At 37.4% G+C, this 8369-nt stretch overlaps 1 long non-coding RNA gene across 11 annotated transcripts; it reads left to right on the top strand.

The window, feature by feature from the left end:
• Positions 1-3347: 3347 nt before the first annotated feature.
• LOC110915961 lies at positions 3348-7841 on the top strand. 11 transcript variants are annotated; one of them, XR_004884112.1, is made up of 8 exons: positions 3348-3641; positions 3764-3827; positions 3919-4020; positions 4095-4312; positions 4402-4478; positions 4961-5077; positions 5158-7388; positions 7532-7841. It is a non-coding gene; the product is annotated as an uncharacterized LOC110915961 (long non-coding RNA). The 11 variants fall into 11 exon arrangements; XR_004884113.1 differs by having other exon boundaries at positions 3744-3827; XR_002579391.2 differs by lacking the exon at positions 3764-3827 and having other exon boundaries at positions 3348-3706; positions 5158-5318; positions 7032-7388.
• The last annotated feature ends 528 nt before the right edge of the window (positions 7842-8369 follow it).

Below are 8369 nucleotides of genomic sequence, written 5' to 3'. Positions count from 1 at the left end.
CAAAGGGATGGTGGTAATAGTACAGGAACACCAAGGTTACCCTACAGGGCAAACAGAGGCGTGAGTTGGAGTTGGAAGATTACGAAACAAAATTAAGTACGTAGTATGATACGAAAGTATAATAAAACAGAAATTATATTTTGTCTGTGCACTTGTCCCGACACTGATTTTCTGTGGTTTTTACGGGTCCTAGTTTGCTCGATAGAATTAGTGACAAGGAACGCGAAAAACAGAATAACGGGTAAACTGAAATACAAACTATTCAGACGAGAGACTGTCTGGGACGAAAGGGCCATTCGTACGAAAGGGACCTGTCTTGGTGAACTGAGTCTCGTTTGAACGTCTTAACTATCAAACAGTTATGTTCGTGATTTCTATTAGGTTTATTAGTTATTATATCAGTATATTAATAGTCCAGAATAATCATAAGGTTCATAGAAGTCATGCATGGAGGTTTAAACCTCGTTATAGTTCACCAAAGCACAATTCAGTTAACTTAGGTAACTGCCCGATTGGTCATGAATATGAAAAGGAAAGACAGAATGTAACATAAACCAAACAACCGAACAATTGTACAACCCAGGTGTGCCAACACGACATAGAAAGAATTAACCAAGTGTCGGAGGCTGGACGGGGTTCACTTATTCTTGGTCTAGGAGATTGTTTGGGTGTTCGTTTTACGAGTTTAAGTGAGGTGGTGGATCAAGATTGGAAATCCAAGTTCCCACAGAACAAACACTTACATTCCAGAATCATCTATATCGAAAATAGCGATCTGGACAGTCATTAAACACTTAAAATCGTCGGAACTTTAGTGAAACAGTGCATCCGTACGACTGGGAGTCCCATTCGTACGAGAGGGCTATCCTCTCGGATGCATGGGCCTGCACCTTCGGACGAGTGGGGCTGTTTCTAGGTGAAATCAGTTCGGTTTTGTTTAAACTGATTTTCTACTCGGCTGGAATTGGTTCACACTTGAATCCACAGACCATAGCTATTGACTTAGTCTGTGAGCTCGGAGAACCTCGGATCCAGCTGAGTTTGAAGTCAGAAAGATTGTTTAAAATGGTTTGGAAAGATTTACTTCACTTTCATCTTGGTCCTTAACTGATTTGAGACTTTACATCAGTTGCCATGGCAAATCTGATAAACCAAGTGAAGTTTGTGAAGAATCTTGTATAATGTTTATGAAAATTACAAGAAAAGTAGAAAAAGATAGATGAAATCAGATGTTTATGAGCTAAAACTCACTTAGAAATGGCTGAGACAAGCTCCAAGTGAACTGCTCAATGTTAGCTCGAGAGAGAATTTCGGGAGTTGAAGGTTTGGAATGAAGGGAATGGGTTGTTATTTATAGGCTGAGATGGCAGTTTGGGATGGATGCGCATTCAGACGGATAGACCTACGTTTTCGTGCGAATGGGCCAGGCCCATGGGCCCAACATCCAATTTTGGCTTGTTTTGACGGTTTTGAGCATTTTAAGCATATAAGTGCAATATATAAGTGTATTTTGAATGTATGAATAAGTATGAATTTGCATGTATGACACAATGGCCACATGTATATCTACACTGCAATTTATTAAAAAAAAATTGATTGTTAAAACGTAACTAAATTAATTTTGATTGTTAATCTAGATCGTAAGGCATGCCACATAACTCATCTGTTTCTCAGTTGGGTTATATATAATTATCAATCTCTGTTGTAGGTAGCTCTTCTAAGTTTATCATGCCTCTTCTAGATCTCGTGTGTGGTTATGTTGTTGTATATCCAGGTAAAAGTGGGTATGCTCCACTAACATTTAGTTGCATTAAAGGTTCTGGAGGAGTAGTTCCACTTCCCAGCACAATAGTTGGAGTCACTCGGATATACCCTATTCTATATAGGGAGAGATATGTTGAAGCAAATACATCATTCTCTGATTACATACTTAGGTTTTAACTATATATGTTAATCTTTAAAGCGCCTAGGACCTTCCTTGTCGGTTATGATCCAATTTTTTGTTACTTGCAGTAAAACGAGAGTTTTTTTTAAGCAAGGCGCATAGTTTAAATTGCCAATTTTAGTTGTTTTAGAAATGTTTTTAGGGTTGGTTGTAGACCATTTTTAGATGTTTTAAACTAGTTTTTTTTTTTTTTGTAGAATTTGGCTCGGATTCGCGCATGTGCACCCTGATTGATGCAAGGCGTTATTGTTGTGTTGTTGTGCGTAGGCGAGCGCCTTTAACCACCTAGAATAGGAAGATATTTGTGTGTTTTCTTTGACTGCGCATTTTAATTGTCGATTTTGTTAGTCAAATCTGTATCACTTTACTAAATACTGTAAAAGTGATATGGTTTTAGTTTCACAGTGATGATGCACGTTTATTATATTATATTATTTATGCAGGTCATGGAAGAAGTGTGGAGTTAACATGTGATTTATAGGTTTGGGCGTGGTTGATAACTGGAAAAATGCTGTGAAGTTGATTAAAGAAAAACAACTTTATTCGAACGAATGCTCTCCACCATAAGGCCTTGGAAGAATGGTCAAAGAATAGACTATCTCTTCTTAAAACAGGAGCCAATACGCGCTATTGATTAGGTACACGAATGAGCTTAGCACCTTAGGCACAGGCCTAGGGCCACCAAACCCTAGGGCCTCCACTTTTTTAACTTTTTTTTTCGTATGCTATATTGGCCCAATTAAACAAATAAATAATAGTCTAAGCCCAAGTAATTGACAAATCCATTAAGCGACCCTATAATCTCTGGCCAGTGGCCTCCGCTCCAATTCCAGATTCGACGTGATGCTTAGTAGCTTATGTGAACTTTGATTGCTGATTGGGGGCGAAATTAGGTACAGATAAACAATTGAAATAGTTATTTAGTGTCTCAACTCTCAATCTCAATTTCGAATTTGAAGGTAATGGCTATATTTACTAACTGTAAGATTGTCACATCATGTTAATTTTTACTGTTTGTTAATCGATTTCTGATTGCTTATTGTTTGTTAATTGGTTTCTGAATCTTTTATTGTTTGTTAATCGATTGCACCTCCTCTCAAAAGTCAAATGCTTAGTCTCAAATATACTATAAACGTATAAATGATAGCTATTGTTAATCATAAACTCTCATTGAAATTATGCTGTTAATACTTCGATTGAACAAGTATGAGAATCGAGACAAAATTCCATATCTATACTATTATAAAAAGGAGAAGTGATGTACACACATGTAATTTTACATGACGTCCATCATTTTATGCAATATGTACAACTAAACAATGCTTGTTTTGTGAGGGTAAAACTGGAATGAAGATGAAATTTTAAGACACTGGGAGGTATAATACTCACACACCCAAATTTCTTTCCTTCACTTCCCTCCTTGAAAGAAACCTAACAGACTCTCACAATCAACCCAGGAGTGAATATAGCAAATGAAAGGGTCGAAACAATTATAGATGAAACTAATTCGATGAGGGAGAGAAAGAGAAGAATACAGAGAGGGGGGAGAAGGCCCAAGGCTCTCCGGCCACAGCGACATCGATGACGACGGCGGATTGAAGCTCGGATTTCCGATGGCAGCGCCCGATACTTGGATGGTGGTCGATCATCCGAAAAGACTGGTCGTTGGGCTGATCTGGTGGTGGTTAAAGATCAGGTAATGGATTAACCGAGGGTTGAATGGCACCATCATCCTCTTAAATCGATCAAGCTTGCAACCTGGTAAGACAATCAAACCTTGTTAAATTGATCAATGTAGTTTTTGTCCGTGGTTGCCAGATTTCATTCGGGAACCCTTGGTGGCGGTGTCGCTGGCACATTTTTGAACTGTGATTTTGTGGAGGTTTGATCTGTCGGTGTTGATTCTATATTGATTTTGAAGTATTATAGAGTACACATTTGAAGAATTAGGGTTCTTACATAGTGTTTTTTAGGCCATAATGCTGAATCTTCCAACATCTGACATGATAGAATCATGCTCCATAGCTGGTCCTGGCTTTATAAACGTTAAGTTATCAACACAATGGATAGCCAAGGTATTTAATTATTATTATTATTATATTTATATTTGAAAATTTATAGGTTAACATTAAAATTTTGTTTCCTGCAGAGAATCCAGAATATGCTATAACAGATGGCATTGACACATGGGCACCAGAGCTCTCTGTCAAAAGGGCGATAGTTGACTTTTCATCACCCAACATTACAAAGGAAATGCATGTAGGTCATTTGAGGTCAACTATCATTGGAGACACGATAGCCCGTATGCTTGAGTATTCTAAAGTTGATGTGCTTCGCAGAAACCATGTTGGGGATTGGGGCACTCAGGTACATGCTTCTTTAGTGATTTTTTTTTTTTTTTTATTATTATAAATCTTGGGAACTAATTAAGAAGCATGTGTAAATAAATAATGCAGTTTGGAATGTTGATTGAGTTTCTCTTTGAGAAGTTCCAGATGGGGAGGTTACTGATCAGGATATTGGAGAACTAGAGGTGAGCATAGTTACTCTTAATTTCATATACACCACTTGTGGAATCTCATTGTCATGTGAATGCTTCTAATTACATACATTCTCAATTGGTAGTTACAGCAAATCCATATGCTTGTTCAGTGATTGTTTATCTTTATTTTATGTTTAATTTGTGCTTGGTAAAATTTTTTATCATGTTTATGCTCTATATGTACTCAATGCAGCTTATGTATAAACTTATTTTTGGCAAACAGTAAATTTTGTTTAGAATAGTTGAAACTAACATTTAAAAAAGGCATATAGAGAATGATATATCTTGCATTTCTAGCCAAGCACCTTGCATTTTTTTATTTATTTTACTATTGCGTCTTGCTTGCCTTGGACGTGCGGTTTTTCTTCGCCTTGCACCTAGGTTCCAGGCACGGCCAATGCGCCTTTCGCCTTTGACAACACATTTTGCTGAAGAGGGAGGGTTTTGATGTTTGTTTGTTTGTTTGGAAATAGGTACCCATGTCAAGCTCCCTGGTCATTTCTTGAAAGAACCAAATACGAATTTCACACCTCTTACAATAAGATGATACGTTCGTATGAACTAGGAGGCGTTTACAATAAGACGATACGGTTTGTGCAAAGATTCTGAAATTTTGAAGATACCTACTGGTTTAATATATAGTTGCAGCATTAAAATGATGGTTGTGCAGGCTTTGTGAGGCTTCAAAGAGTATTAACAAGTAAAAATGTGAAGCGACTAATGGTGACTGCCATGAAGCAGATGCAGCTGTTGGTTAGAGTCCAAACACAAATTCAGTCACGTAGAATCCATATGTCAAAGAATCAAGCACAAGAACAATCATCATAAGAAGTAAGATATAATTTCTTGGCCTTTTTTCTAAAATACATGGCTTTTTGTTTTAACATAAGATATATTCGCAGTCAAATTTCTAACAAAAACAGCCATTTAATAAGCACCAAAGAGATTACAAACTAGAAAAAAGACGCAAAATTGTCGATCACATTAATTATTTATTAAAAGTCTTTAAGAGATTGACAATTGGTTTGTAGGTCAATCTAACCCAATAATCCAACTATAACAACCAGTTCAGAATGGCCATTTTTAACCCGAATACATGTTGAGCCATCATTACCCAGCCCATTCACTCTACCATCATGCAAAAGCATACCATAGTAACTCATATTTATTAATAATTTATTCTTTTTTTGTTCATACATTTGAATTTGAATGTAGAATATATTTTCATGCACGCGTATCATGAAAAATCATATTCGTAGTGGTGGTATTTCAACCAGGCATGGTTTAAAAAAGCACGCCTGAGGCGTGAGGCGCTAAAGGCGTTTTAAAGAACGCTTTTTTGGACTGAGGCACTCTTCTACAAGGAGCGCTATGAACCCGTGCTTCATGCTTGAGGCGCTAAGAAAGCGAGGCGGCGCTTCAGTCAAAATCAGGTTTGATTCGGGCCCAACATTTTTGAGATGGCGCTTCATGTAATTAGCAAAGCTATGAAATTGTGAGATGAGATGTTCACAGCTTTCAATCCTTTGTTTTTGGATCAGTACCTTACGTTGAGAACGAGAAACCTTACTTTTTTAAAGTACGAAGTTGGCAGAAAAGATTTGGAGAGTTTTCTACTTTTTAGACCGAAGAAAGGAGTAAGCTAAGACTATGGGGTGTGGAGGGACTTGGGTTGGGGGCATTGCTCGACACATGGCGAGGGTGGGATCCACAAGCTAATACTAAAAAACTAGGGGTGTAGTGGAGCGTCGCTTAGCTGGGCGTGGCCAGCCATGTGGAATTTTTTAAAAAAAACTACAAACAAAATTAAAAAAACCTACATTGAACCAGCCAACCACAGCCTGGCATGTCCCCCCCCCCCCCCCCCCAGGCAGAATCTCCACGCCAAGCGGCCAACGCTGATCAAAACGCCTACCCAGGGTGGAGCCCCCGGCTTTAAACGGCCAAAACGCCCAAAACCCACGCCCACACCCAACAGTCAATGTGAAACATAAAACACTTTTATGCAGATTTTTCTGCACTGTACAGTGCACACTGCACAACTCTACAACATTGACTCTTTGCTGCAAGTAATACAGATTTAAAACAACAAGTTTAGTTTATTCAAGGTTCTAAAAATTTAATTTAAAATATAATAGTTTATCAATATTTTGGTTCTTTGAGGTTTATTAGTTCTATATATAGCTCATTTTTGGTTCTATAAAAACATAAAGCTTCTAGAATTGAATTATAGTTTTTTTTATCTTATTTTTTTTGTTTAAAGATTTAATAACGTAGAAAATATTCTCTAAAATTATATATAGAGATTTTTAGTACCAAACGCCTCGTTTACGTGAAGCTCACGCCTAGCGCTTTGCGCCTTGGTTTTTAGGGCTGCAGCCATGGAGAATTATTATTTTGATAAATATTATTTGTCATCATTTAATATTAATTTATCAATGAATTTTTGAAAATGACAAAAACTCACAGATTTAACCACTTTGGTGGCAGCTCAGAGCGTTTCTAATCGAGTGTTATTTAGTCAAAAATGATTTTTTGTTCTAGCCTTTTAGGGGCTTTTGTTGGAGTGTACTTGAAAGTCTGCAAGTGTGGGTGTGGGGATTGATTGCTGGAAGTGGGCTTTCGATACATCAGGTATGTTCACTGTTCGAAGTTTCAGGAATCATCTGCATCAGGCTAGGTTCTTGGACCTGGGAACGGGTTTTGTTGTAACAACTTGACGCCTATTAAGGTTAATTTCCTGGACTGGAGAGTGTCACTAAATAGGGTCTCAACGAACCTGGAGGATGTTTTGTCCATGGTATGTCCTTTGATTCGTGCCAGCTGTACCGGAGACAGTGGATTATCAAATTTAATGATAATGTTCTGGGAGACTTCAATGGTGAAGCTGTGATAGGCCAGGTATACCATATAATGGCGCATATTATTCTATATCAATTCGGTGGGCAAATAAATAATCTTGCGTTATAATTTTCAACAAAATAAAGTTAGGTTATGCAACTGGAAGCCACTTACAGATTGTTTCTTTGTCTGTTTATCTACAGTTTCCCTTGTTATGATTGGGGGAGAAAGAGTTTGTTTACGAATGCTGCATAACTTCTACGGCTTCACCTGCATCGATAGAGGGTTCTTACATGTTTATCCCGGGCAGGCGTGTCGTAATATGCTCATCATATCTTTTTTTAGCATTTGTATTAGATAAATTTGTAAATTGTGTGTAATCTGGCGGATCCACAACGAAGCCCCTTTGAGGTTGAAATTGCTAGATTTCCTTTGGTTTTGCCAGAGTACATCTTCTGATGCAACTATTCTGTTATCCATGGTCACTATCTTGGCTTAAAGCCGTTTGTTTGATTTCTGTCTCGACCCGTTAGTTATACTTGTTAGGTAACTGGCTTGGTCTTGGTCTTTTCGGGTTGGGTCTGTTCACAACTGAATATCGTTTTAAGGTTTGCTTTATATTCCCGTCTGTATTGTCGACTCCGCTGCAACGCGCGGGCTCCCCACTAGTATTGTAACAAGAAAAAAGAAAACAAAGGTCAAAAGTGGAAATTTTTGGTTTAAAATATATAAATTGTTGACACTTGAGGGGGCATTATAAGTCATTGGGAGTATCTCTTGAAGATTTATGTCGAACTGTAAGGGGATAATGAGTTTTTATTATATTAATTTTAAAACTTAACAATGATGTGGGTTTTCGTATGGATATGATAAGTCTACTAGAACTCAATTTCTAATTAATCTTATTTGTCTTAAAAAGTTATTGTTGTCAAACTAATTTGGATATGTTTTTAACATATTACAGTTCGGTTTGAGAAAAAAATTGAAGTTAACATAAATCTTGGACTTATTGTTGTATGTTAGAGTTTTGATTTAGTTAGT

The sequence above is a fragment of the Helianthus annuus genome, chromosome 16, assembly GCF_002127325.2.
Source record: "Helianthus annuus cultivar XRQ/B chromosome 16, HanXRQr2.0-SUNRISE, whole genome shotgun sequence".
NCBI lineage: Eukaryota > Viridiplantae > Streptophyta > Magnoliopsida > Asterales > Asteraceae > Helianthus > Helianthus annuus.
This window is presented reverse-complemented; position numbering and strand designations above follow the sequence as displayed.